The sequence below is a fragment of the Eschrichtius robustus genome, chromosome 10, assembly GCF_028021215.1.
Source record: "Eschrichtius robustus isolate mEscRob2 chromosome 10, mEscRob2.pri, whole genome shotgun sequence".
In the NCBI taxonomy this organism is placed as follows: Eukaryota; Metazoa; Chordata; class Mammalia; order Artiodactyla; family Eschrichtiidae; genus Eschrichtius; species Eschrichtius robustus.
In genome coordinates this window covers 52826218-52832811 of record NC_090833.1, presented here as the reverse complement: position 1 = coordinate 52832811, position 6594 = coordinate 52826218, and positions in this window count along the sequence as shown.

Below are 6594 nucleotides of genomic sequence, written 5' to 3'. Positions count from 1 at the left end.
AGGCCTCCTTTTCAATACAGTCTTTTATTTTCTAAGTGCTGAGAGGAAAATGAATGCCTAATGTATGGCTTTGCTGAAAGATTATCTGATCCCTGGACTTGGCTTAATTTTTCATTTGCTCAGAGCAAGACAAATTAGTAAACGGTACGTATTTCTCTGCCAACAAACCTTCTCGGATGTCATATCTGCTGTTTGGTGATGGCGTGTTTCTTATAACATGATTGCTATAGAAAATGTTGCTATTAACTTTGCTGGTAAACCCTGTAGCAGCGACTTGGGGAGTAGGTACTTTACTCTCCAGGTTCTGTCAGTGAGGCATCTCTGCTCAAGATCCCTGTTGAAGCTTCTTGGTCCATCCTAACCTCCCACATTCACTATATGTCTCAATTTGCTGTCCCTTTCACGGCATCTCTGCCATTGCTTCAGGTCCTTACCCAGCTGCCATCAGCATCAATAGATCTGTTCTGTTTAGTGACCGTGCAGTCAGTTGAAGTCTCTGCATCCTTAGCGGGTGACCAGCAGAAATAGCAACATCTGAGAATGACAACCCTGCAGACATCTTTAGCTAGAGGTGAGACTCCCTCAGCTTAAGGCAAGTATCAAGTGACAACATTTGCAGTCTCCAAATGATACAAATTAGTCATCACCTTCCCTCCCACAAATGTGAGTGGGTTTTACTTTGGCATGAAGGAATGGCTGGGGTATGAATTAGGGAGGCCTGGTTCAATCAGATGCTTGACCATCTCCCGACTCACGTGCAAACGTCCTGAGAAGCCTGAGGAATTAGGTTGCAGTAGGGTCCAAAGTCAAATGCTCCCTCTAGGCAGCATCTTCCTCTCTTGTTAGCCCTGGAGGGGACTTCCAATCTCATATAGTTCTGTGCTATGCTTCAACAAAGGAGGGGAGTAAGGTGAGAAGACAGGATGGAAGTCGTGCCCTGCTGGAGCCATTGAGCCAAAACTCAAGCTCAGGCATTCGAACTCCTAGACCATAGTCCTATCTCTGCGCCACCTTGCCTCCTTCATTGCTCTTTCCCATCCCTCAGTGCACAGAGCAATAAAGAACCCGTTTTCAAATGTTTACCAGTCCTTATCTGCATTTGACAATTAAGGGTGGAGTAGGTGCCTTCAGCGAAAGACCCTCAAGCTGCTATCTTTTGTACTTTCATAGAACTTTTCTGATCTGGCCACTTGGAATTGAAATGAAAAAATGGCATTTGCCTTCAGGGAATTCTTGATGGACATCTTCCTTTTTGGTGCCTACTGGGTAAAAACCTGTTGATTGCTTAACTGAAGGCAAGAGGATGAAATAGATGCTCATTCAAGCTCTAGCCTAATCATAACATTTGCAAATGTATCATTCTGATACAGGAATGTTAGCCCTGCAAGACTTGAGCAGGAAATACAAGAGCCCCAGGATTCACCTCCATGAATTTGGTTCACCCTCGACTTAAAAGCCAGCCGACGAGGGGTGGGCATAGCCATGTGGAGATGCCTTATAGGGCGATGTTACCATGTTGAGTCTGCCACAGTCTTCAGCCTCACAGGCCTATAAAACTGGGTTTCCTTCCACTGAAAGTAGGTGCATTTTCAGGGGGAAGACTCCCCCTAACTACACCAGCGGATATCAATATACAAACCTAGAAAATTAGAATCCTTATTTATTAACTTATATTTGGAAATATCCTGTCTTGTGGACTATAGTATTTACATTGGCTTATTTTCCCCCGTTTGAAGATCTCTATGGGCAGCCATATTATCAAGAAGTTGGCCGTTGAGGACTCACAGATATAGAGAACACACTTGTGGTTGCCAAAGAGGAGGGGGGGGTGGGGGAGGGATGGAGTGTGAGTTTGGGATTAGCAGGTGCAAGCTAGTATATATAGAATGGATAAAAAACAAGGTCCTACTGTATAGCACAGGGAACTATATTCAATATCCTGTGATAAACCATAATGGAAAAGAATATAAAAAAAGAATGTATATATTTATATAACTGAATCATTTTGCTGTATAGCAGAAATTAACACAGTATCGTAAATCAACGATAGTTCAATTTAAAAAATCAGAAATTGGCTATTGAGGATCAAATCAGAAAAAGGGAAGGTAGTTAACATAAATGGCAGAGGGTAAATTAGCTTGATGTTTTCATCTCTATTCAGGCATTTGCAGTGAAATCCTAATATTGAAGGCCCACTGGTTAAGACTCCTCTCCCCTTGTCAAATTAGGTTAGGCAATTCAACACTTATTGTTATTCTTTGGGTCTATGCTTCCATTTCAGACCATCCCCTCTCTTGATTGACATCATTTCTAAGGATTTGTTAATATATTTATCCTCCTAATAGTTCAGTCTTACTGGCTTGGAACCATTCCCTTTTTAAGGTATATTTGCATATATTGGCTCTAACCCATTAGTGTAGACTTTTGAGGCATAACGTATTGCCAACTCCACTCCCAGTGCAGGTACCAACAAGTGTCCATGTGTAGAAATTTGTTCTTTGTGTTATACTGAGTAGGTGCAGCTTAGAAAACCATTGTTTCATTAGAAACAATATCCCAAAGCAGTAATCCAAACCTTAATGCTTGCATTATCAGAACTATTAATGACTTCCATCACTTTTGCTGTGGCAATTTAGTAGCATAAAGTCTTCTCCAGCACTTTGAAGACTGAGTTAAGAGACAGCAGAATGCAGCTTTGTTGAGGCCACTGAATGGGAACTTAATTAGAAAAACACGCAGGTATGGTCTAGGCAGAGAGGGATGATACTTTTTGCCTCCCATTAACAAAGCTGAGCATTCCAGATTTATCCCTTTAGTGATTAGATCATTTTTTTATCCAGTGCCATTTCTTGGTCATCTTTCTCAGCAGATTATTTCCCAAGAACACACACACTACAATAGTGTAAGCTTGCTTGTGGGGTGAAGGATATTTGTAATATAAAAGGAAAAGAAAAGGACCGAACAGGGAGTCAGATCTCATACATAGCATCTAGCCATCATCAGCAGTTATAATTTTCTTCAAATACCTGAGAAGCATTTAATTGAAACAGCTGTTTCACAGAGTTCTCGTCCAAGAATGTCACTATTGCTTCATGACAGGGAAGAGTAATGAAGGTGATCTATAATTTTTGGTTGTGGGAGATGCTTTTGGCTAAGTGGAAGGCAGATTGAGATAAAACTAAGTCTAGTGAATTGAAAGCTAAGGCGGGAATAACACCATTGAAGTTATAGAGCTGGGAATTGGGAGAAGTCTGTATTTACCATTACCAGCCTCAGTTTTGATCTAAAAAAATGTGTGCACGTATTAGTCCTTTACCCAAGGCTAGTCCCTCCCAGATACAGAACCATGGATACATCACTGTCCTTCCTTGAGCCTCAGTTTACCTATGTATAAGTAGTTGAGACATTTAACTCTATACTTAGTAATCTGAATATTTAAATCTTTTCTCCTCTACAGGTGGAGTTCCAAATGCAATTCTCAGACCCTTTTACATGCACTTTACCAGGAAATCCAGTTCATCTCTATACTAATCAGTAATGATTTTGGCCACAAGTAACAGAAACCCTAAGAGTGACTTAAATATATAAATGTTTATTTTTCTTGCATAATGTGAATTCTTGGGGTAGCCAGCTGCTGGCTCTAGTTCAGTGGCTCAGTTATGTATGTACACACACACACACACACACATACACACACACACACAAAGTTCAGAACATGTTAATTCTAAAGGGAAGGCAGGAGGATGGAATGGAGAGGAGCATGGTGGTAAATATAAGTTACTGATTGTATCAGTTTGCTATACCTGCCTTCATAAAGTACCACAAACTAGGTGGCTTAGACAACAGAAATTTATTGTCTCATGGTTCTGGAAGCTAGAAATCCACATCAATGTTAGTACTTATGAGTGCTATGAGAAAAGGATCTATCCAGTCTTCTCTCCTTGGCTTGTAGATGAGTGTCTTCCCTCTATGTGTATCTGACTCTGGATCCAGATTTCCCCTTTTTAAATGGACCCCAGTCATTTTGGATTAGAGCCCACCCTAATGACCTCATCTTAACTCATTATATCTGGAATGATCCTATTTCCAAATAGGGTCACATTCTGAGGAACTGGGGGTTAGGACTTCAAAATATGAATTATAGGAGGACACAATTCAACGCCTAACACTGACATTAGGTTATAATTCCTGTGCGGGGTGAAGAATTGTGAGTGTTCATTATACTATTAAAATAACTGAAAGAGGATTATGCTTGAATTAACTGTTGTCATGAACCAACGACCATGATTAATCCCATTTTGTGGACCTGAGTTCACAGAAAGGAAAAACAAGAAAGAAAACTAACTCAAACAGATTAGACACTCCATCATCTCATTCATACTGATATGCTCTGGTCTTCAGGCATGACTGGATCCAGAGCTTCAAACTCATTTAGAGTCAGCCCCTTGCCATCTCTGATCTCTGTTCTCTGCCTCAATTCTCAGGCACCATGTGGCCAGCCCCCCACAGTGCTCCTCCACAGGAGACAGTCTCACTCCCCAGGGTTACATTACCCAAAGGACCACTCAGCATTCTCAACACTGCTGATTTACTCCCATTCATTTTCCCAAGGTAAGAGACTGTTCCCTGGAGGGCAGAGAACAGGTAACATGCAGTGCTGCCAGCTCACAGGCACAGAGACGCAGCTCCCACACAGCTTCTCACCCACCCAGTACCAGTGTCTGCCCTCATATTTATTGCAGTTCTGGAGTCTCATTGCCCTTCCTACTTTTGAGCATTTGTCAGAATCACTTGGTCTATCTAGACAGGTTTCCTTCACTTTTGGGTAATGGGGTTAGAGTTTTAATATCTTTTTCTTAGCAGATCTCCCCTGGAATCTCTGGGCAATATGAATATAACCCTGCCCAATCTCTGCAAAGCAGAAGAGATTGGGATAGATGGTCTTTGAAGACACCCACACAAAATAAGAGGTCCTGTTATACATTTTCTCTGGGACTCTGGGTACCTACATGCCTTACCATTTATGAAACAAGGTGGGCCTCTCAGCAATCTTTTTCTGTAATAAGGAAAATCTTTCTTAAAGTGGCAGTCTGTCTCTGGCCATATTTAGAGAAGTGGCTGGTATAATTTCTTTTTTTATTTTCATCTCACCAGGTGCCCTGAAATACAGGTCAAATTAGAAAACTAGAAAAATAATCTCAAAGTTTCTCTCTTGTTTTATAGATTTTTTTCCTATTATCTCTCACGAAGCTATGGACAGTTTGTATCCATTCTGTGATCTTCGTATGAAATATGCTACTAAAACAAATATAATATTCTTAGCATTTTCCTGAGTGTTTAGGCTCATGGGATTTTTAAATTGCTAAAGCCTCTAAGTCAGCATTTAAGATGGTCCCCAATGATCCCTCTGTCCTAGTGTTCACACCCTTGTATCATCCCTTATACTGTATCAGGGTTGGTCTGTGACCAATAACGTATTGCAGAAGTGATGGTAGTTCCAAGACTAGGTCATAAAAATACCCTGTGGATTCCACCTTGCTCGCCCTTGGATTACTCGCTCTAAAGGAAGACAGATACTGTGACATGAGAACACTCAAGCAGCCCTCTGCAGAGGTCCACGTGGCAAGGAATGGAGGTTCCTGCCAACAACCAGAAAGAAAATGAGACCTCCTGCCAACAGTCATGTGAGTCAGCCCTCATGGATCTGGGATTTCCAGTCCCAGCAATCCTCTGGATGACGTAGCCCTAGCTGTAGAGACTCTGAGCCTGAAGTGTCAGCTAAGTTTCTACTACATACCTGACCCACAGAAAATGTGAGATGTTAAATGTTGGATGCTTTAAGCTGCTAAGTTTTAGGGTAATTTGTTATGCAGCAGTGGAAAACTAATACAAATCCTAAAACTGAACAAAAGAGCTGTGCAGAGTAAAACACACAAGTTAGAGTTACATTCTAGACTAGACATTGGTAAAGTTAGCTTGTTCTTTGCTCTGGTTCACCTGGAGAATAACTGTCTAACTTCAGCAAAGGTTGTCTTCTGATTGTGATACTCTGTAGTAAAGTATTTGTGCTTTATTTATCTCTCTATTGCTTGCTCCATCACAGTACCTGACCTGACGAAGGGACTTGATGAATTCTGGTTGAATGACCAACTGAAGAAATAATGAATGCTTCTGTTTCCTCACTTAGATAAAGGTGAGGGCTCATTGCTGCTTCATACCCTTCTTCAAGATTCGATCAAAATAAGTTAATGGATATAAGAAAAGAAGGGCTGGAGCATTTTGACCTAGAAGACAAGAATTCTCAGAGATGCCATCATGTTCAGGAAGACATGGAGTGGTAGATTATCAGCATCATTATGCTTCAAAAATGGGAAACTTGTTAAATAAACTTTGGTAAAATGAAATAATGGAATATCATGCAGTATCGTATCATGCAGCTGTTTGAAGCAATATTGCAGAACTGCATTTTGTCACTTAGAGAGATGCTTATGATATTTACAACAGAGCCTGACACATTAAGTAAGGTCTTAATATCTGTTGAATAAGTGGGTGAACAGAGATTCAAAAGAGTATATTCTAGTTTTAATATAAAAC